Source organism: Sarcophilus harrisii, chromosome 2 (genome assembly GCF_902635505.1).
Source record: "Sarcophilus harrisii chromosome 2, mSarHar1.11, whole genome shotgun sequence".
In the NCBI taxonomy this organism is placed as follows: domain Eukaryota; kingdom Metazoa; phylum Chordata; class Mammalia; order Dasyuromorphia; family Dasyuridae; genus Sarcophilus; species Sarcophilus harrisii.
In genome coordinates, this window is record NC_045427.1 from 497,279,116 (window position 1) to 497,303,335 (window position 24,220).

A 24,220-nucleotide genomic window follows, 5' to 3' on the forward strand; every position below is an offset into this window, starting at 1 on the left:
TGCAGAGCAGTATAGATATAGTAGCTCTCCTGCAAATGGGCTGATAAGAGTTGTGGAGCTGAGGAAGTTCTTTGGGAAGAGCCCTGCAGTGGAAGTGATTGTGGGAAGTTCTATTGCCTTGAGCGGAGCCCCCTGCTGTGCAGATTTGTGTCTTCTCTGGACAGAGCCCCCCTGGTGATCAGAATTGTGACTGCCCTGAGCAAAAATCCCGTATTGCAGAATGCAGCTGCACAGCTGCTCTGTGGTCTCTGCTGAGTCACTTCCAATGTTGGTAAGTGTAGTCAGATCTTTATAGCGGGTTTTGGAGTACACACTACTTCAACCTTTTTGTAACTTCTCTGCTGATCTACTGCTTTGCAACCAAAGCAGAGCAGTCAACCTGTGGTGGAGTCCTCCCTGAAAAATCTCCACCCTTGGAGACTGCCCACATCCTGGTCCACTTATTGTGCTAGCCTCTAGATCTGCCTCCCTGCCTGTACGGCCTCCTCCCACCAATCAGAACAAACCTTTTCTGATGACCTTCCAGATTATCTTTAGCTGGTAATTTGATGTACTCCCAGTATGTGTGGATTTTATCAGTCAAGCACTATTTCTGAGGGTGCATTTGGTAATTAATAGTGAGGGTAAAAGAGGAGCTTAGAATGAAGCATCTGTCTTTTCCACCATCTCATCTTCGTCCCTTGGGCTTCACTTTTCTTAAGGCAATTAGGTGGTACAGTAGATAGAAATGCAGGCTTGAAATTAAGAAGCCTCATCTTCCTGAGTTCAAATATGGCCTCAGACACTTAGTAGCTTGTGATACTGAGCAAGTCAGTTAATCCTATTTATTTCCATTTCCTCACCTATAAATAAAATGAGCTAAAAAAAGGAAATGGCAAACCACTCCAGTATCTTTGCCAAAAAAAAATGGGATCATAAAGAATTATATAGAATTGAAAAATGAGTGAATTACAGCTTTTTCATTGCTTCGGTTTCTTTATTTGTAAGATGGGCATAATACTTGGACTATCTCTCACAAAAACACTGAAAGAAAATTATGTTTTGTTGTTAAAGTTATAAGTCGTAGTTGTAGTCAATCAATGAGAAATTTAACAGTTATAAGGATATTGCAATAGTTTAAGAATGAGGTTTTGAATACCTGGACTAGGGAAGGGATGGTCAACTAAATGTCAGTGATAGTTCACAAATTAGAAAAATAAGACTTAGGAAACATCAGAGCAATTTGAAAGGATATCACTTCTGAACTCCCAGGGCTAAGTTGAATCTCTTCTTCTCTATGTATCTCATTCTGCACACATTTAAAAGAGGGGAATCATGTCCACATTATCTAATTAATAGAACTATTGTGAAGAAAGTGCTTTGTGAAGCTTTAAATACTATTTAATTGCATTATTATAATACTATATTAAAGTTTTATTTTGTATCAATATTTAATTGGTCTTGGTGGGAAGAATAGGGCTTAAAATACATTATAAGGGGTAAAAGATATGTTTTTTTCCTTTCTTCTTTTTATCACTAATCTTCCCTTAAACTCAAGACTTAACATTTTCATAATCCAGTGCCAAATTTAAGAGAGCACATAAGGATCATTACTCCTTCTCTCAGATGTTCAGTGGCCAACTGCCTTAAACTTCTCACCATTCTTCATTTTTCCTTGTTAATCATCAAATCTCCCTCCACAATCACTAGATTATGATATTATCTGTTGCAATTATACCATTAAGGGAGAAGGAAAGAAACCATAAAAATTACCATATAGAGAAAATCATAAAGAAACCATAAGGATAAAAAGACTTTGCCAGTAGTCATAAGTTTAATTTATTTTATATCATAAACTGGCCCCAAATCCACCTGAAATTGATGACAAATTCCTCAAATGATTCCCTATGAAGTATTGTTGGAATCTTTACAAAGTGTTAAGACATTGGAGTTGATTTGATCTTAGAAAGAGATATTTTGGGCCAGAACTTGAAACAAGGTACTAAGTGGAACTGATAGAAACAATGGTTAAATCTAGTTTAGCATTGATTTAATCCTACAACAAATAATGGTTTCCCAGTGATATAATGATGGGTGTGTACTCAGTGCACAGCATATAAGCAAGAAGCTCTCAGGGCCACAGGAGACTCTGGAAGAAAACCCACAAGCCCTATCTTCGAGGCAAGAGATTCATTGCATCTTCCAACTTGGTGCTGGCTGGAGGCTGAAGAAAGCAGAGACAGAAGCCAAGGACAAAGCTGCAAGATCTCTTGGAGCCAAGCAGAAAGATAGGTCTCTGAACTATCTGGGATAATTTGGAAGGAGAAATAAATGTTTGTATTTTTACCAGCTGGCTGCATTTTGGAGTAATTATTGATTGTAACTGAAACTAAGGCTGGCTCCAGAAAACCTTCACAAAGTATAAAAAACTTTTCAACTGTTTTCTCATTCCTCCTCAGTTCTCTAATTAAAAACATTTCTGGAGACACAATTCCTGTTAAATGTGCCCTACTCTCAATCATTCTAATCATGAGTAGGGAAATCTGGGGCTAGATGACAGGAAAAGATAATGCTGAATGTTGGAGGGGATGGGGGAAAACTGGGACACTGGTGCATTGTTGATGGAATTGTCAATACATACAGTCATTCTAGAGAGCAATTTGGAATACGTTCAAAAAGTTATCAAACTGCATACCTTTTGATCCAGCAGTGTTACTACTGGGCTTATATCCCAAAAAATATTTCAAAGAAGGGAAAGGGACCTGTATGTGCCAAAATGTTTGTGGTAGCCCTTTTGGTAGTGGCTAGAAACTGGAAAATGAATGGAAGCCCATCAATTGGAGAATGGCTGAATAAATTGTGGTATATGAATGTTATGGAATATTATTGTTCTGTAAGAAATGACCAGCAAGAGGATTTCAAAAAGGCCTGCAGTGACTTACATTAACTGATGCTGAGTGAAATGAGCAGGACCAGGAGATCATTATATACTTCAACAACAATACCATATGATGATCAATTCTGATGGACATGGCCCTCTTCAACCATGAGATGAACCAAATCAGTTCCATTTGTTCAGTAATGAACAGAACCAGCTACACACAGCAAATGAAGTCTGGGAAATGAGTGTTAACCACTACATAGCATTTCCAATCCTGTTTTTGTTCACTTGCATTTTTTATTTCATTCTCAGGTTAATTTTACATTATTTTAAAGTGCAGCAAAATAACTGTATAGATAGGTACACATATATTGCATTTAACATATACTTTAACATATTTAACATATATTGGTCTACTTGCCATCTGGGGGAGGTGGTGGTGGGAAGGAGCGAAAAAGTAGGAACAAAAGGTTTTGCAAGTGTCAATGCTGAAAAATTACCCATGCATATATCTTGTAAATAAAAAGGTATATTTAAAAAAAACAAAGAAAGCAAAATACAGTTCCTATCCTCTGACCATCATGGAGCGATAAGTAAGGAAAGAATGAGACACATAACAAAACCAATTAAACAAATGGCTGAACTCAGTCTTTTACTTTTTTATCTCAGCCAATTGACAAACATTTATTAAGAGCTTAGATATGTCTTTAAAAACAAACAGAGAGAGAGGGTCCTGGAGAGACTTACATGAACTGATGATAAGTGAAATGAGCAGAACCAGGAGATCATTATACAGGGCCACAACAAGATTATGTGATAATTCTGATGGACTTGGCTCTCATCAACAATGACGTGATTCAGAACAGTTCCAATGGTCTTGTGATAAAGAAATCCAGGGGCGGGAAAGATGGCAGAGAAAACGTACATTTAAAGCTCTTTCTTACCCTCTTTATCAATATTATATCGAGCCTCAAAAATAGTCTTGACTGCTACAATTGTAAAGATAAGAGTAGAACAACTCACAGGCCGAAGAAATCTGCGTCCCGCCAAAATGGTTGTTCCAGGGCCAGGTAAGCATGGGGAAGAAATTAGGTTCCGAGGAGAGCTAAACCGAGGGTGAAAGCACAATCCAGCAAAGGCGCGCAGCCCCAACCCCGTGGTTTTTCCTTGGGAGTTGTGATCCTGCACGGCAGAGGACAAGCCCAGATCAATCTGCACAGTGGGAAGCCTTCCTTGGGCCATAAACTTTTCCAGGCCGATTTGCATTAGGCAGAACACTGGGGCAGAGGTTCCAGGCGGTCTGGGTCTGAGCTCAGCTTAATACCACAGTCCCACAAGAGGCTCGCCTGGGGCAGTGACACTTACCACTTAGCTTCTAGCCTAGGGCAACATAATCCACTCAGCCTACTCAAGCGTTTGATAACTCACAGGTGAATCCACTTCCGTTGGGGAAGGAAAACTCTCACTCAACACTCCCATACCCTCGGAGCAAATGCTTTAAATCCCTGTCTGCAGAAAGGAAGTGGTAACCCCTTGCCTAGGAGACCTACCCTAAAGGCTTTAAAACATGAATAAAAATAGAAAGAACGATTGACAGTTCTATGCAGAAAAGAGCAGGTCAGCAAACCTGAAGAGACCTCAACAGCAAAATCATCACTTCCTCTTTTACATAATTTTCAAAAGACCATTAAAAAGTCTCAAAAAGTTAGAAAGATAAATGGGAAAGGAAAGAAAGCCACAAAAGAACAACTTCCTGAAATACGAATGGAAAAGTTAAAAATTCCCAGGAAGTCAAATGGAATTGGAAAAAATAAAAAACCGAAAGTAAGAATTGTGAATTGGAAAAAATAAAGAATTCACTAGAAAGTAGGATCTGTGGAATTAAAAGAAAATAATTACTAAAAAAAAAAATGAATGGAAAAATTCACGAAAAATAAACATTCAAACCATGACCAAAAATAAAAACAATTAAAAAAAGCTGCAAATTGAAACTATACATAGCACAAGAATCAGTAACAAACCAAAAATACAAACTGAAAGAATTTTGCTAAAATCAACTTAAATGTTAGAAAATTAGAAACCTTTGAAACAAAAGAGTCAATACTATTTTACAAGAATAAAGAACCCATGTAAAGAACGGTAAACTAAGAATCACCGAAACTTCTAAAGAACAAAAAAAAAAAAAATTGGGCAAAATTAACTACAGAAAAAAAAACAGCCAAACCAAAATACCAGGCCCAATAATCAAATCCCTTACATTAAAGAAAGGGCCTAAAATGTTCCAAAGCACAAAACTTGGCACAAGAAAACTAAAAAGTTTCTTCGGAAGAAGATGAATTAATAACAAATGAATTATTTTTAAGAAAACCAACTAACAAAAAAACTCCAGATAGAACCAAGTAGAAAAAATAACCTTAGAATTTACTTATATAAAAAAAATACAGAAAATCATCAAAAAGAAAATAGGGGGAAATAATAAAATAAAGAAAAAATCCCAAAAGGTGAAAACAATCATTTGAAAAAATTAGTAAACACTCTAGACTCAAAAAAAAATAATTGACATTTGTTTAGAGAAAATTTCTCTGCCTCATTAAACAGAGGAAAGGAAAAGAAAATAAAAGAAGAAAAGACCAAAGGGGAGGGAATATAAAGGATAAGATCGTGACTACAAAAAGGGGCAAATAAGGTTTAAAGGAAAGACTTGGGGAGGCAAGAAAAAGCAATAGGGTTTTAGATCCAGGAAATACAGATTTAGAATTTAAAGTAAATTGAAATGAAGCCCCTAAAAGAACAGATACAATTTGATCAAATCAGAACTACAATAGTTTAAAAACAATTAAAGCAGGGAAACAAAGAGTAAATAAAAGGCTACAAAATCTATTATGCTTCATAATCAAAAGTAGGTAGAATCCAAGATCAAGCAAAAAGTAAAATTGAATTAAAAAAGAATAAAAGGAAACTACATTCTAAAGGCAGAAAAAACAAGAAGCATATCAATATTAAAAAAGCAAACAATATGGCATAGCTTCCTAAGAAATTAAAATCAAGAAAGAAAAGACAAAAAAAATGTAATAGAGGAGACCAAGAAACTCTCAGAAAGACAAAACCAAACACAAAAACCAAATAAGAAAGAAAAATTAAAGAAAAAAAAACACCAAAAGAAAATTAGAAACTTATCTTAAAAAATTAATAAAAAAATAACCTTCTCTCTAAACAAAGCAAAATAACCAATTAAAAATTAACCATATTTAACAAAAACTTCTTAAAAAATCAAAAAGCAAAAAGTAAAGCCCTTTTAATTAAGCAATAAAAACTACATTCAAACCAAAAAAAAAAGACCAAAAGTAATTGAAAACAAATAACTCTCTAAAAATATTAAAAAGCAGCAAAATAGACAATTACAATTTCCACAAGAGTAATGACAATGATAACATCCAACCAAAAATTTGTGGGAATCACCAAAAAATTAATAAAAATTTAATCCTTAAGGCAAAAATAAACAGAAAAAAAAAAGATTAATAATTGGGCTTGAAAAACAAAAAAATAAAAAAGACCAAATTAAAAAACCCCAATCAAATACTAAAAAACAAAATTAAAAGAAAATTAAAATATTGAAAGAAAAAAATCTATTGAACACTAATTAAAAACAAGAGTTGGCTATGAAAAAGCCAATAAAATAGTGCTTGGAAATCGATTAGAAAAAAAGAAAGGAGGAAAACAATTAACTTAAAATGAAAAGGAGAATTTCCACCAAAAAAAAAAAAAGAAAAAAAATTAGCCAACTTAAATGCAATAAAAATTAAACCAAGTAAAAACCCCAAAAAATAACTAGTAACAAGAAAGTAAAAGTTAAATCCATTTCCAAAAAAAAATAAACAGCAAAACAATTCCTAAAAAAACCCAACCAAATTTACCATTGAATTACAAACATTTAAAAGAAAACAAAACTTCCAACCAAGAAAATAAAATAAAAAAGTCACTACTCCAACTTTCTATACCAGCATGGACTGAAACAAACCAGATCCTAAAACAGAAAGAAAATTTAGCTCTTGAAACAGCTTTAAAAAAAAAAAAAAAAAAACAAGAAAACACTCCAAATAAAACCAAGATAATAGGATTTAAAGAAACATTTAAAAAAACATCCCAATAATAATGGCCCAGCAAAACCAAAAACAAAAACCATATACACCAAAATAGAAGCCATTGAAAAAAAAAACCAACACCACCTAAAAAAACCCGGAATAGGAAAAACTTTTCAAAAAATAACACAGCATCAATTAAAACCAAAAGCATCATTTAATTAGACAAAACTCAACCATTCCCATAATCTGGGACCAACTGCCCACCATCACCGCTATATTTAAATTATTAGAACCCAGCTATTAGAGCTGAAAAAGAAAAGAATAAGAATAGGCAAATGAGAAAAAACACCGCCCCAGAAATTATACCAAAGAACCCCTAAATTCTACCCAAGTATTAGAAAACCACAACTTTAGCAAAGCGGTTAAAAACAAAACCCAGCAAAAGCAATCACCATTCTTAATACTAAAAAACCAAAACAGAGTTAAAAAGAAATCATTAAAGTACTCGATTAAAAAAAAATATTAGAATTTCCCTATCTCCCAAGGAAAATCAAAACTTTAGAGCAAAATTACAGACCACCACCACATTAAGCATCTAACCAATTGAAAAAAAAAGCTCTTAAGGGCGGCAAAATAATAAGATGAAAAATTACCAAACTAATCATTACTTAGCGCCATACCAATCAGACTTCCCAAAAACTATTTTAATGACCTAGAAAAAATAACAACAAAGTTCATATGAAAAACAAAAGGAAATTTCAAGGAATTAAAAAAAAAAAAATCAAATGATGGTGGCTTAGCTGTACCAAGATCTAAAATTATATTATAGAGCAGCAGTTACCAAAACATTTGGTATTGGCTAAGAATAGATTAGTTGATAGTGGAATATAGTTCAAGGGATAAAACAGTCAACAAATATAGCAACCTAGTCTTTGACAAACCCAAAATCCCAGCTTTTGGATAAGAACTTACTGTTTGATAAAAATTGCTGGAAAAAACAATCAAAACTAGCATTGATCCATACTTAACGCCTACACCAAGAATAAGGTCAAAATGGGTTCAAGACCTAGGCATAAAAATGAAATCATTAATAAATTAGAGGAACATAGGATGGTTTACCTCTCAGACCTGTGGAAGGGGAAGGTGTTTATGACCAAAGCAGAACTAGAGATCATTACTGATCACAAAATAGAAAATTTCGATTATACCAAACTGAAAAGTTTTTGTACAAACAAAACTAATGCAGACAAGATTAGAAGGGAAGCAATAAACTGGGAAAATATTTTTATAGTCAAAGGTTTCTGATAAAGGCCTATTTCCAAAATATATAGGAATTAACTCTAATTTATAAAAATCAAGCCATTCTCCAATTGAAAATGGTCAAAGGATATGAACAGACAATTCTCAGATGAAGAAATTGAAACTATTTCTAGTCATATGAAAAGATGCTCCAAGTCATTATTAATCAGAGAAATGCAAATTAAGACAACTCTAAGATACCACTACACACCTGTCAGATTGGCTAAATGACAGGAAAAATAATGATGATTGTTGGGGGATGTGGGAAAACTGGGACATTGATTCATTGTTGGTGGAGTTGTGAACAATCCAACCATTTTGGGAGTAGTTTGGAACTATGCCTCAAAAAGTTATCAAACTGTCATACCCCTTTGATCCAGCAGTGTTACTACTGGGATTATATCCCAAAGAGTTATAAAGAAGGGAAAGGGACCCAGGTGCACGAATTTGTGCAGCCCTTTTGTAGTGGCTAGAAACTGGAAACTGAATGGATGTCCATCAGTTGAGAATGGCTGAATAAATTGTGTATATGAAAATTATGGAATATTACTGTTCTGTAGAAATGACCAACAGGATGTTTAGAAAGGCCTGGAGACTTACACGAACTGATGCTGAGTGAAATAGGCAGGACCAGGAGATCATTTATACTTCAACAACAATACTAGATGATGACCAGTTCTGATGGATCAGGCCATACTCAGCAACAAGATCAACCAAATCATTTCTAATGGAGCAGTAATGAACTGAACCAGCTATACCCAGAAAAAAGAACTCTGGGAGATGACTAAAAACCATTACATTGAATTCCCAATCCCTATATTTATGACACCTGCATTTTTGATTTCCTTCACAAGCTAATTGTACAATAATTCAGAGTCTGATTCTTTTGTACAGCAAAATAATTTTTGTCATGTATACTTATTATGTATCTAAGTTATATTTTAATATATTTAACATCTACTGGTCATCCTGCCATTTAGGGAGGGGTGGGGGGGTAAGAGGTGAAAAATTGGAACAAGAGGTTTGGCAATTGTTAATGCTGTAAAGTTACCCATGTATATATCCTGTAAATAAAAGGCTATTAAATTAAAATAAATAAATAAATAAATAAATAAATAAAAAATTCTGAATCTTAAAAAAAAAAAAAAAAAAAATCCATCTGCACCCAGAGAAAAGATAGTGAGAATTGAAGGTGGATAGAAACATAGTATTTTCTCTCTTTTTGTTGTAGTTTCCTTGCATTTTATTTTCATTCTTTTTTTTTCCTTTTAGATCTGATTTTTCTTGTGCTCATGATATTTGTGGAAATACAGATAGAGGAATTGCACATGTAAAACCTGTATTGGATCATTTGCTACTTGGTGGAAGTGTGGAGAAGGGAAGGAAAAAATAAAAACATAGGGTTTTTCAACGATGAATGTCAAAAATTATCCATGTATATGTTTTGAAAATAAAAAGGTATAATTAAAAACACTAAAATAAAACAAATGAACATTAATAATATATTCAGTAGATATGGCATTATACCAAATATCAATTGTCAGGATACTACTCTGATGAGATGCCTAATCTAATGACAGTAGGACAATTAACATTAACCTTTTAAATATATATTTATCCGTAATACTCAGTAATCAATCACAAAAACATAGTATAGTTGAAGTAATTCTTCCTTACAAACTACCAAAGAAATGCATGCGCTTTCAGTATCTAAATGTAAGAGAAGCAACTGTTGACCAACTTATATATGGTCTTAACCCTGGTGAAACCATTATTCCTAATTCTTGAACTTGTGTTTATCTTTGGATCCAAACCTCATTCCTTTATTTGTGTACACATTTTTATTGTTTATAAATATTAAAAAGTTAAAAAAAGAGAGAGAATGTTTGAATACCTAAGTGACTTATAATTTCATTTAAAGATATGTACTCTCTCCCACATTTCAGATATAGCTGCTCTGAGATTACAATAGTAAGAAGTATTCTCAAAACTGTTACTAAAAACAAATAAATAAAATCATCATTCTCAAAAAAAAAAAGAAATTATGAACTAAATGATTGTAGCAGGACATGGAAAGATTCAAACAAAATGAAGAAAAGTGAAGTGAACAGAATAAAGAGAATGTTTTATAAATAATAGCAATATTGTTTTGTATTGTTTTGTTTTGTTTTGTTTTGGCTGAGGCAATTGGGGTTAAGTGATTTGTCCAGGGTCACATGGGTAAGAAATATTAAGTGTCTGAAAAGTCAGATTTGAACTCAGGTCCTCCTGACTTCAGGACTGGCACTTTATCCACTGCGCCATCTGGCTGCACCTCTTGTTTTAATACAGCAATTTTGTTTTAAGAGTAACTTGGTAGGATAAGACTCTTTTGATTATTATAAATACACAAACTAAAAATAAAGAACATATGAAGAAAGATGCTATCAGAGAAAGATAAATGGAAGTTTGTATAGAATTCAAACACACATGTAGATATAGATATAGATAGATACTATATGCTGGTGTATACACACACACACACACACACACACACACACACACCACACCTATTTGTATCTAATAGTAGTCTTTTGTTGGGCAGGGAAACAGGAAATGAAGAAAAAATGAAATTTACCTAACTTTATATTTTGGAGGGAAAAACAAGTTCTACATAGTAGATTTGCAATTTTTGGCGCAATATATTTTTTTTATTTTACTCTGTTACAGAAATGCTTGTTTTGTTCAATGGATTAAAAATACAATTTTTTAATATATATATATATATTTTTTTTACTCCAGTGAGTTTTCCTTAAAGTCAGTACCAGTGCCACTGGCGTAATTTTGCAAACTTTACATTTGTTGATTGTTTGACTATTTAAGTGTTGATAGTTCTTTTATTATTGAATTCAACATATAAAATTATCATACTGTTATGGTCTATATCATAGAGTCCTATATAAATACTGGCATTAAATTTTCTATGAGAAATTTAGAATCACTAGATTATTATTGTCTAGTACAAAATATTCATATTTTTCTTTTTTTATTAAAATAAGCTTAAACTGCTTGTCTTTTATGGGGGAAATGTATATTATATGTTTAACATTGACATCAGCAGTTGGATAGTTCAAAAGAAAGATTGGGACAGAGTTGAATATGATATGACTACAAAAAGCAAAACCACCTAGGAAAAGATAAAAATAATAATTATATTATTCAAATTAAATGCAGAGGAAGAATAGACAGAGGCATTAGAGAGGGGAGGAAGGCTTGTAGTTCTGAAAATCTACTCACATCAGGAATGAATTAAATAGGCAACACTATATATATGTATGTGTGTGTGTATTTTATATATATATATATAATTTATATATAATGTATATATGTATACACACATATATATTTACATGTATATATATAAATAGGCAACACTAGATAGATAGAAAGATAGATAGATAGATAGATAGACAGATAGATGGATAGATAGATAGATTTTGGAGGGTGCTATATTCTTCATGGCCATGAAAAGTATAGCACCCTCCAAAATCTATAAAGAAATGAAGGGGGAGGGATGGGTGGAAGGATAAGCAAAGGGGAGGGAAGAAGACAAAGGAAGGATCCATGGGTGAAGGGAGGTTAAATAACAGTAAGGAAAGTTAAAGAGCAGAATTAATGGAAAAGAATTAGCAAGAATAGAAAAGAAAATATATTCACAAACACTACAACAAGGACAAGGAGTAGAATTTATTAGAAAAAATATAGCTGATAATCATTGATCTACAACAAAGTCAAACTTAAATGATTCAATCAAGAAATGTACAACAAGCACGTATATATGTGTGTATGTGTGCATGTGTGTCTGAGTATATGTAGATATGTCTGCATGTCACTCTATGTATATGTGTATACAGATATATGTATGTGTGTAAGTCTATAGATGATCTGAATGTATATGTTTGTGTGTGTGTATTTATGTATTAAATTTATCTGTGCTTAACTATATCTGCTTGGAGGAACTGGGAGTGATGAAAGAGGAAAAAAAAACAATAAAGTAAGAATTTCTGATTCAGACCTGGGATCTGAGAGTAATGCACTAAAGAACATTTATGTATATTATTACAGGGAAAGAGAATCGAACTCAGAGGTCATTTTTATCCTATCCCAACTGCTATAGAGACTCCGAGGGTCCAGATTCAATCCACAGAACAGCAATATACTGATAGGCAACCAGGTGCAGACAAACAAGTCTTTAATCATCTTGATAGTCAGCCTATATCCATTCCTAGATGTGCTATAGAAAAGAGATATTATTTAGTGACATGAGAACTAGTTCTATCTAACTAGCCATTAGCTTGAGTTATGATGATACAGGTAATCTAAAGTGACAACACTAGAGATTGTCCATATGAAATTTTCTTGGAGGTAATTTCATGTGTTTATAGCTATACATTTACACTTCAATTCACTTGTTTCTTTTTTTTTCTGTTCTACATATTTGACTATGTTTTGTGTTATGTTCACATTATAGCAAGGTATATTCATTTTTGTTTATGTGCTCATTTTTAAAGATAAGGTATATTCTATATATAGGCCCATTAATAGTGTTATTATTGTAGTCAACTATTTTTGCTTTGTTAGTCATACCTGTCACTTTTAATGGATTGCTGTGAACTATGAATATACATGTACTCTTGAAATATGCAAGTGTTATGTCCTATATATAGTTAACCATGTTGTCACCATAGTATCCTTCCAGATGAAACTCTGTGTAAAATCATGTTTATCTTATATACTATTAATGAGCATTTATTTTATTTTTCAGTGGCACCATGAGTTAGTTACCTGAGATTTAATTAAAATCAATCTTATTTTTTAAGTGTTTTAAGTCTTTGTATTTATACTGTATAGTTTCAGGAATCAAGCTTGCTCTTGCTAATTTTTACAAGGGAGTACAAAGAGTTTTTGCCCAGGGGAGGAATGTAATTTTTGATTCAAAGGACTAATTATATGGGATTCTCTCCTCATTTGAAGAATTGATTTCACATTGATTACTCAAAGCCCCATGCCTGTGTAAGGGATGCAACTGCTGAGAGCAAAAGAGAAGAAAAATTTTTTTGACTTCTAACTTTCAGGTTTAAGAAGTAAAACATGCTATTCTAATGTTTCTTCTGGTTCCCAAAGGAAGAGAAAAATTCTGAGTAATTATAGACAGATAGAGGAGCTGGTAATCTCTATCATATCTCTAGCTCTAGCTTGACATACTAGAGATTTCAGGGAATTTCTCCTGTGAGATCTGGGACATTCTAGCTCTGTCTTTTAGTTGAGTTTCTTTTCACCTAAAATGAGAGCTCATTCACTCTACATATTCTTTGTAATATCATCTTATATGTATATTATTTTGTCTGATTTCTGTTTTGCTTTTGATTTGGATAAGTTAGTTTTTATGATTAAAAAATTAAAGCTTACATAGAATGGGCTGCTTTTGGATGATGGTATATTTCTCCTTAATGGAGGATTTTCAGAAAAGAATGGGTGGCCTACTGTTAGGTATATGAGAGAGAGAAATTTTTGTTTAGATATGAGTTGAACTAAGTTATGACTGAAGTACCTTTTAAATATGAGATATGATTTTAGGATTATATAAATAAATCAGGAGAGTAGAGTTTCACTATTGAGTTAGGCTGTCTGGCCTGTTTACACTATTGCTTCAATTATTTTAGTTATATGCAGAAATGAGCTGAATAAAGCACCTCAATGTCATCAGCCTCCATAATATTATGGTAAAGACTAAGCACCTTTAGGCCCTAAATCACAGTGGATGAAACAAAAAAGAGGGTTAAACTTTCTTATGGTGGCTGGAAAGCTTTTTAAAAACAAACCAAAATTTCAAAAGCAGTGGAAAGAAAGAAGCCAGATAAGGTAAATTGCTCCTTTAGTCTATTATCTCCAGAAATAAAATCTGGAAGGGACTTTAAGGAAAATTTTTGAGAGAGAAAAAAAAAAGTTCTTAAGAGTCATGGTCAAAGGAGGAACAGATATGTTGTTTTTATTTTTTATTAGTTACCTAGAAATGGGGATCATCTAATGCTGTATCCATTTCTGGGGGAGTGGGGAAGACAGAAGGAGAGAAATAGAGAATCATGAATTTTCCATGGAGACAAATTTCCAAAGTGAAAATGAATTTAAAAAAATAAAAAATAAATAAATCTACCGTGTTCTACCAGATCTATTGATCCTTATTGTATTAGTGCCTCTGATTATAAACTCTAAGTCCCAGGAAATAGCAGTGAGGAAAATCTTCTCCTATTATAAAAAAATTTTAGAAGCTAAATTTCTGTAATTAGTTATGAAAGAATTTCTATTTATGTTGACTTTTATGAGAGAGACCAATAGAATTGGTAAAAAATTCAGAAGCAATGCTGGCATCTTTATTCTCCCCTCTCAGTTCACTCTCATGGACTCTTCTTTTTAACTGAGTACTCCCCATAAGAATCACTCCTTAATACTCTGAATTTCTCTCTCAATAAGCACCCCTGGGCAACTCATCTCCTCTAATGATTTCTATAAGATAATGAGCTGATTTTATTTTAAACAATCATGTTGGAACCCATATAGCCAAATGAGTTTCATCATACAAACTTGTATATTCACTGCAGTAGGATCAGTCTTACCAAAACATTAATAAGAATTCATGTGTGTGTATGTAGGAGGACAATAAAAGTAAAGATGATAACCTCATCACAATAATTAGCTTTTTTAAGCCTGGGAGAATATAACTCCCCTCACACCCAAAGTAGATATAGTTCCTTCCTTTGCAGCTACTCTATAGTTTTACACAAAAAGTTATAAATCCATTCACAATTGTGCCTAGTTTCTCATTAGGAAAATTCCTAACAGTTAGGCTGAGGTTAATGTCTTTGCCTTAATTTACATTTACATCTAACCCTAGTTAACCCCCTACACTGTTTGTTGTTGAGACATAATTCAGGTTAAGGAAAAAAATTGGATAATGAAACAGAAGTTTATATTATGGTATGGTATAACATAGTTAGGTAGGTACTAATGTATGTTCAGTTCACCCCAAAATTCATCCTTGTTTGTGAATGTGACTGAGATTGTGTCAATGTTGGGTTTCCATCAAAATTAAACAATACTTCCTACTTTATGATTGGTCATTACAAGTTTAATTATAAGAATTATTTAAAATATTCACACTTAGGACCTTTTATGAAGTGTGCTTGATTTGACATGCTGTTTTCACCAATTAAAAACTTACATGTAAATAACTAAAAATATAATATGTATATTTTATATATATGCATATGCTGTGTGTGTATGGAATAGATGGAAGACACAGGGTATCAGAGGAAAGCAGAGTAGGAGAAGCTGAGAAGAAAAAGATGGACTAGCTAATTAATTCTTTTTAAAAACATGTTGAGTTTAAGATACCGTCTCCTTCAATGTGTCCAAAAGACAATTAACTGGCAATTCAAAGAAGAGTCTAATATTTAAGGCCTTCGTCAACTAATCAACATCATATTAAAGTCTTCATCAAATGTCCCCTTCTTTTAAAACTCATCTCTTATTATCCTTGGACAAAATCCAAGTCATATTTTATTCTCACTCTGAATGTGCTTCCATGTATTGAGAAGCTTTCTTTCCTCGAAGGCAAGTACTATACCATTGGACACATTTTACTATTATAATGTTATTTTCTGCCACAGCCTCCTATTGTTGAGGTCTGGAACCAAATGGTGAGGTGTAGACCACATGTTGAGGTCTACATTTGGGATACCTAAATGAAATTAGGGTTTAGTTAGGTCTAGTGGCAGGTTTGGGGTACAGGGAGTCAAACAGAGTTCCCCTGCAACCCCCTTAGATTCGGCGCAAGGATACAGCGGTACATGAGGTCTAGAAGCGGCGCGGATTCCCAATAAAAGCATTTATTAGCCCAGAGAGCTAGATTAATAAAAGAGGTTTATTGTTGAGTTTAGAAGTAGGAGATAGGTGAAGGTAGAGATAAAGAGGGCACTGGACAGAGGGTCCAGTGGACAGAGGGTCCTCACATGGCGACCATGTTTGGAATCTCTGCAAAGAGGGGTTCCCAGTGTGGTCCTTTAAGTCGGAGACTTAGCTCGAGGGGCTTTGGGGTGTAGCCCCAGAGTTGGCTCAGATCCGGGTGGGGCTGGAACAGGTCCGGACCTTCTATTGGAATTCAAAGGGACCAGGATTTGTGAGTCAAAGGGTAATTTACATTAGCTAGGGGGGTTGGGAATCAAAGATTTGAATCTTTCCCGCATCGCTATTGGTATTAGTTCTAATTTTTATAATAACACAGAATAAGTTTATTCCTTGTCCCACCCTGAAGCTTTTTAGACAACTATCTAATGCTCCACTACTACATCTCTCTTTTCATACTCAGTGGTTTTAGCTATTTCCTGTGTCATGAAACCCATCAAGAGCTTGTAATCAAAGCTCTATATACTCTGTTTTTTCAATAAGCATTTTAATATATGGCACCAAGACTTAGCATAGTGTGCCATATGTTGCCTGACCAAGGCTGAATGCAGTAAGCTAAATAATTCCATTGTTTTAAATATTGTATTCCTATTAATGCAGGCTATAATTATATTAGCTTGTTTTCATATGTCACACTATTGGTTTGCATTGGGATTATGGTCAACTAAAGTGTTCAAGTCATTTTTTCATATTAACTGGTATCAAGACAGATTACATTCAACCCCAATTTGTGCAATTGAGTTTTAAAAAATACAAAAATACTTAAATGCAGGAATTTATATTTCTCTATTAGATCTTAACTTATTGATTCTTACCCATTTTCAAATCAGTCCAGCTAATTTGAATCTTGATTCTGTTATCCATCATCTTAGCTTTAAACATTGCTTTCATCATGTTATATTATTCCCTATTTAAATAGCTCCAAAGAGTCCTTGTTTCCTACCAGTCTACTGTACTGCAAAGATCCATGCTTGCTTCATTGTGATATTCTTTCCATTAATGCCAGTCTTGACCCTTTTCTGCCTTATTGTAGAGTCTTAAGCTTTTTGTTGTCATTAACACGTGTGAAATTCTGGTGTGTGACCTATGGATCTCTTAGCAGAATTTTTTATTTTTTCACATTTAACAACATTATCATTTTATTTCCAATTACATATAAAGATATTTATCAACATTCACTTTTTGGTTTCTAATAACTTCACTGGATTTTCCTTGCTCAATTTTAATTTTTAAGGAGTTCTTTTCTTCCTTAAAATTTGGATTTCCAGTTATTTGACTTTGCATATTCTTTTTGCTTTTCTTGAATAGTTAGTCTTTTTTTTTTTCCCTCAGTCTCTACCATTTTATTTTTAAAGTCTTTTATTGAGTTCTACAAATTCTTTTTTGGTCAGGTGACAACTTAACATTACTTTGGGATATGAGAGGGGTTTTGTGCTTCAGTATTCTACTGTGAAGATGGACCTCTGAAGTTAACTTTCTATGGTCAGGTTCTTTTTCCTATGCATCCTCATTTTTAAATAGGAGGATGTTAGTGTAACCACTATTCTATTCCTAATCAATATTCTATTCTTAGGGTGTGGGAGATGGTGCTTTTAGCCTCAGGTCCTTTTTCAGTTTTCTCCTTAGTCTTGGAACAGAAACCAAGAACTTCACCCTCCTATAAATTTGCATAATCAACAGCATCTCTTCCTCACTACTTCTGTACTCATCAGGCAAGTACTGGTTCCTTCTTGCCTAGTGACAATTTTTGTCAATACATGTAGGTCTAGCATGCTTTTTCAGCAGAGGTTCCCTCAATCTTTCCCTACTTGGATGCTGGACTCCCCACATTGAGAGGTAAAAATTCCTATGGCAGGGACCAAGGCTACCTCCTAGCCCAGGTATCCCCAAGCCTTTCCGATTATTGTTTCAAGGAAACTAGCCGGGAGGTGTTTACATTTCATGTGGGCTAAACCTCTGTCCTAGGATTTTTCTTCAAATCTTTTCTAGTTGTACCAGGAGGACACTATCCTGTCCAAAGTTCTATGTTTACCCTCAGGTGCTATTTTGTCTTGTTTCTGGGGGGAATTTTCTGACTTACTCTGACATCTTTCCAGAATCCTCTCTGAATTATTTTCTTCAATAAGTTTTTGTATCTCCTTTTCATTTGGTCAATTCTACTTTTAAAGGAGTTGTTTTTTTTTCAATGATTTCCACCCCCTTTGGCCAATTGTATTTTTTTAAGGATTTGTTTTCTTTACTGAATTTTTTCCTGTTCCCTGTCCAAACTGTTCTCTTTCTCTCTCTTTTCCCAATTGTTCTTCTACCTCTCCTACTTGATTTTTGAAATTCTTTTTGAGATCTTTTTGATGGACATTTTTGATCTTGAGACCAATTTATAATCCCCTTTAAAGCTTTACATGTAGACATTTTGAAAATTGTCCTTTTCTGAGTCCATGTTTTGATCTTCTCTATTTCTAGATTTTCTGATTAGGGCTCTTTTCTGGTTTTGCTCATTTTTTCAGTCTTTTTTGTGACTTTCAAAGTTCATTTCTGTTCCTGGAGCATAGGGGGAACTGTCTCAATTTCTTGTGTTAGGAGGTAGGAACTAAGTCAATAGCTTTCTGAACTGATATTTGAAATGCTGGTGGCTTGCCCACTGCACTGGAGGAGAGGAGTGATCCACTGTATTTACCCTTGTTGTACTGGGTGTTCAGAGAGTGGTAGTAGTAGAATCCCTCTCCTCCTTCCAAGGGCAGCTCAGGTATGACTTTCTATATGAAGCCTTTTTTTATGCTCCCAATCACTAGTGCCCTTTCTACCAAATTACAATTAAACAATTTTGCTTTAAATTCTGGGTATATTCATTTATAAATACACACATTATTGTCCTGGCTCATCTCCCATGAGAATGCCAACTTCTTGTGAGTATTATTTCATTCATTACATTTGTACACTCAGCACTTAAAATAATGCCTAAAGCGTAATAGGCACTTCACAAAATTATCACAACCACTTTCTGTGGTTGAAAATTTAATCACCTTATAGCCAACCTGACAGTGAATGGCTCTGAAATTAGTTAGACTGGTCCTCAGACAACAGACTTACAAATCATTGCATAGCTTGTATTTTATTTCCTACCATAATAAATGCCAAATCCTCTGCTTGTTTTTTCAAGACACTCTATGACTCACCCCACCTACAGATTCAAGTTCTGCTTTCTACTCAATTCATTCATAACCCCATCTTCTAATAGACTGAGGTCAGTTTCCACATTGTCCCACAGGTATCACAATGATATTTCCATTGATATTTCAGGATTTTGCTAAAGATAGTGAACCGTCTTATTTTTCTCTCTATTATAATTCTCTCTATCCTTTTAGACTCATCTGATTATTTTCATCTTTACTGATGTCTTCCTGATGTAAACTCAATAATTTATCATTGATTTTAGCTCCAAGTAAGTGGTTTCTATATAGATTATGAGTTCCTTGGGAGTAGGAAGGAAATTGCCAAGTTGGGAAGATGACTAGCTCTGAAATCAGGAGCTCAGGGCTGAAATCCCACCTTTAGGGTGCTTAATAATTTATTGGACAAGTCCCTTGTCCTCCTTGACCTTCAATTTCTTCTCTGTGAAATGGGAAGCAGTTTAAAATGTATGATTTCTGAGATCCCTTCCAGTTCTAGATCAATCAGAACGACTGTAATTCTTTTTTGTGTTTATATCTCCATTGTCTTTTGGAGTTTCTGTTGTATAATAACCATATAGTAAAAGGTTCCTGAATAAAAGAATAAACAAATTGCTGTTTATTTCTCACAGAACCCAGAATAGCGGATCCAGAATCCTCCAGAATCTGGAGGTCCTTGTAGCGATCTGGTTCCTCTTTGTGAGGAAACATGTCTTTCTTGATCCTCCAAATTCTTAATAACTCCTCATCAAAAATATTACCTAGTATATGTTTTGTATTTTCTTTCCTGTATGTGAGTTATTACTCATCTAATAAAACTTAAGCTTCTTAGAAAATCAGGCTACTCTGAGGCTAGGTAGTGACATACTTCACAGATTTGTTTGTACAATTCTGAATCAGAAAGCCCTTAGTTCAAATCCATCCTCAGACACTTATTAGCTGTGTGATCTTGGACAAGTTATTTAACATTTGCCGATTCATTTCCTCAACTATAAAATGGGGACTTTTCTACTATTTATGTCACAGGATTGTTCTGAAGACCAAAGGAGATAATATTTGTAAAAGGCTTAGCACAATGCCTGGCACTTAATAAATGCATATTCTTTTCCCTCTTCCCTATATTTTAGTACTTCTAACCCAACAGTTTGGCATAGTACCTGCCATGTAGTAGATAATTGATAAATGTTTATTAAATAAATATATAATTATCAGATTGGGGTACAAAAGGTATACTTGGACCACACAATTAACTTCTTTAAAAGAAACCTGAATTAACTAACCTGATCAGAGTAGGAACAAAGGAGGTTTTGGGATCACAGTCACTTATTAAAATAGATTTAATATTAGTAATTCTTCTTATCTCATTTCTTAATGGTTTCAACATCACTCAAAATGCTACAACCAAGTACCACATGTAGAGCCTAAAGAATCCCTGGAGATTGATTCCATAAAACCAGAAAATATAAATCTGTCACCACATACTGTCTAATTTTTCTCCCTTATGTTTCATTCTATTTAAAGGGAAATTGTCCCTATTTGCCCTAGCCTGGCACTGTGAAAGAAATAATACAGGAAACTTTCATTCAAACAACAAAAACCCTAAAAATATCAGAAATTATAGGCAATATAAAAACGAATGCATAAAAGTCCAGCTGGTCATAGTATTTATCTTCACATCATGAAAGTGGAAAAATGATTCTTGTCACACATTAGGAAAATGATCTCACTAATTTCTGGTTGTAAAATCAGTGGGGAACTCATTCTTTGATTATGAAGTAGCCCAAGGTCCTTCCAATTAGCCAAATGTGTATTAACTACAATTATAGCTACTTTGTATATGAGTGTATTTCTGTGTGTGTCAAAGAGAGAGAGAAGAGAGAGAGAGAGGGAGGGAGGGAGGAAGAAAAAAGAGAGGGGGGGTAGAGAGAGAAGGAGAGAGGGAAGGAGAGATGAGGAAAAGGATATAGTGTTGTGGTTAAACAGCTGTCCAGCTATCTAAGATAGGGAGAAGACCAGCACGATGATAGAAACTAGTCGCTTGGCTTACATATGCCAAATAAAGTTGGTATGCCACAAGGCCTTAAAAAGCCATTTGAGTGAGACAACTTTGTGCTTAAGGCCATTCTAGTGCTGAGGTGCAGCTTTCCTCAAATCCCCAATTTTTCCAGTAACCTGTTCATAGAAATAATTGTGTTGCCAAACTTTCAGACAGTCATAGCAATTCAAAATGAACTCAGAGGAAGCCTAATTTAGGAAACAATACATAAGATTTATATAGTGACTTGGTTTCGAACAGTTTAAATCATCTAACATATTACCTCATTCATCATAACATTTTTTATTAGAAAAAAGTTATAGGGTAGAATATGAATACACTAACATCCTTCCAAGAAGATGAAGTAAGAACATACATTCCAGTTTCCCCACATTCTTGTTTAGATGTATTTCTGGCAATTTTATCTTAAAAATCAAGTTTCAATACCACAATGTCAAAAAACTGAACAGGTTTCTTCTTCATTTTTTTTCCAGATCTCATTTCTCTTCTTTTTTTCCCTGAATTCTATTTGTTAGCTGAATCTTTTTTGTAATGTTAATGTTGTTTTAAGAAGGAAAAACTAAAAACATATTCCCAGCTCTACCTATTTGAAAGGCCTATTTCTAGAATATTGAATGCCTACCTGCCTCTCCTATTATCAGTTTTTGAGATCTTCCTTATAATTATTGTCCTTTAACTGGCAAGTTTTCAAAATTCTCAGTTGTTTCCTCAGTTTCTTCCTATTGAGTGTTTTAGATATCTTCGCCTCTCTTTATTTTCCAAGTGGTTCTCTAGCTTCTAAAACATCATACTGTGATATCTCATCTGACAAACATTAGTGGAGAATGAAATCCCTCAGAAGTAAAATTTCTAGGTAGAAGCTACAGGAACCAAAATTCTAATATGCTTTTAAATACTTTGATGTATGTTGTTCCAAAAGTGTTCTATGTGCTTATAAGCTTTTGCAAGCAAAATGTACTAAACATAATTTAACCATTGCTTGATAACTGGGAGTCATTATAAACACTGGTTACTTTGTGTACTTTAATGCAGTCATCTCTTCTGGATTATTTAAGATTTGTGTTGTTTGCCCTTAAAGCAAGTGGACCAACATTGATATATATTTAATATTTAATTTTTGGATGATTTTTCCCCTTTCTTGTCCTTGTGGTTAAACTATCAGCTGTTAACTTCTCATCAATGCCTCTTGCTGTTAGCTACTGAAAGCTTCAGTCATTACTTACATCTGTTGTGTACCAGAAAAATCAGATAAATGAATCTCCTAGAATGATGTATAAAAGAGAATAAGCAGACTGGAATGACTGGGATTCCTATCTGAGGAATAACTTGTAGTTTTTATTTTAAGTCTTTCTTTTTTGTGAGATCAGAGGTCCATAGGTATATATTATGATGTCAGAAATCTAAACTGTGAATATGTGTAGTCTCCATGAACAGTTGTTTTTTCATGTTGATTAAAACACATTATTCCCTTATTCTTTCCTGGATCTAAGGTTAATGGATCTTGATTTACATTAACTTTGCTTCTCCTATTCAAGTTTATCTACTTATATTATTAATATTATTCATGCAATCTCCTTAGAAGAGGGATTCTTAAGTTTTGTATGTCAAGATCCCTTTGAAAGTCTGGTGAAGTCTATGAACTTCTTAGAATAATGTTTTAAAATTCATAAAAGAAGATATATGATTATGAAAGCAACCAATTATAAAGAAATATAGTTGTCAAAATATTTTTAAAACAAAAACCAAGCTCAGTGACCCCAGACTAAGAATCCCTTCCTTACTCCATATACTTATAGCTCATTACTCTCATCTTGGTACTTTCAAAGATATATTCAAATTATGGGAGTTTTTAATGACAGCCTCTTTTTGAAAGCCTATCTTTATTTCTTATTCAGTTAGAAAATATGGGACTTTTTGATATTAATTCTGAGCAAAGTTTTAAGGTGTAACTAGAAAAAAAGAAGTTGAAAATTTCAACATAAACACCCTTAATATTACTTGAAAAAATTCCCCTGTTAGTATCTTCTGCTTACTCACTCCTCCTCACCTGAGCAGAACCTAGCTTAAGTTGCCCTAGGTAGTTCTTTTCTCTTCACATGGTCTATTATATCCAAACACATCTCTCTTTCCTCATGCTTACTAGCCTTAGCAGAGATTTCCATTACTCTTCTATTCATTTGCCATGAAAAAACTAACACCTGGTCTTATCAAGAGAAAAGAATAGGAAGATCTTTGGTAACCATATAACAAGGTCTGGAGGGAAGGAAAACTGAAAAAAAAAACAAATAATAAAATAAGCAACAACAAATAAATCATGGCCCTGTCTCATATGTGCAGAAAAGGAGAGAGGAGTAAATTGTATATAGGTGTTTCCTGAACTTTAAGGATTTGTCAGGTACATTTCTAATTTGAGGCACATTCAGGGAAGACAATAAAAGTGAGAGGAAGAAAGATAATGGGAATAAAGGGGTGGGGAGGAGAGAGAGGGAGAGAGAGAGAGAGAAAGACAAAGAGACAGAGACAGAGACACAAAGACAGAGAGAGAGACAGGGAGAGAGAGGGAGAGAGAGAAGGAGGAAGGGAGGGAAAGCATGCCCAAATGTGGAGTGGCCATATGGCCAAAGGATAATTCCTGTATTCAATGATATCAACGAAATGCCAAGATAATTAGATTAAGACCCTCCAAATGCTAGATTGGTGCCCTGTACATAATTTTAAAAGGAAGACATAAACAAATTTCACAGGATAAAAAGGA